Raw genomic sequence first — 463 nt, forward strand, 5'->3', positions numbered from 1 at the left:
TATTTAAGTTTTCCCTTTAGGTAGGTCCAGTGAAGCCAATTTTTGATTAGGCATCTCCTCAAGCTTCTCCTCACTTATATATATATATATTTCTTTTTTTTATCTTTTTCATTTGGATTGCTTTCAATCGTATATATATTTTTCTTTTCATTTTAGGGATTATTTTCAATCCTTTCTTTTTCCTTTTTCAAGTGAGGATTACTATATCTGGATAGCCTTTAATGATTTTGAGCATCCCATTTCTTTTCCTAAATTTGAAACTCAAAGCATTCCCTTATCTTATAAATATTTCATAGCTTTTACATCATTGAACCCCAATCTTTTCTTCTCAAATGAATTTCCAGATTCTTAATACTTCAAAATATAGTGTTCTTTACTTTAAATAGTTAATTATAATCTTATTCTCTTATACTAAATATCTTAACTTACAAAATTAATTTTCATTACAAAAATATTTCTTTAA

The sequence above is a fragment of the Phalaenopsis equestris genome, unplaced genomic scaffold (assembly GCF_001263595.1).
Source record: "Phalaenopsis equestris unplaced genomic scaffold, ASM126359v1 Scaffold000529, whole genome shotgun sequence".
Lineage (NCBI taxonomy): Eukaryota > Viridiplantae > Streptophyta > Magnoliopsida > Asparagales > Orchidaceae > Phalaenopsis > Phalaenopsis equestris.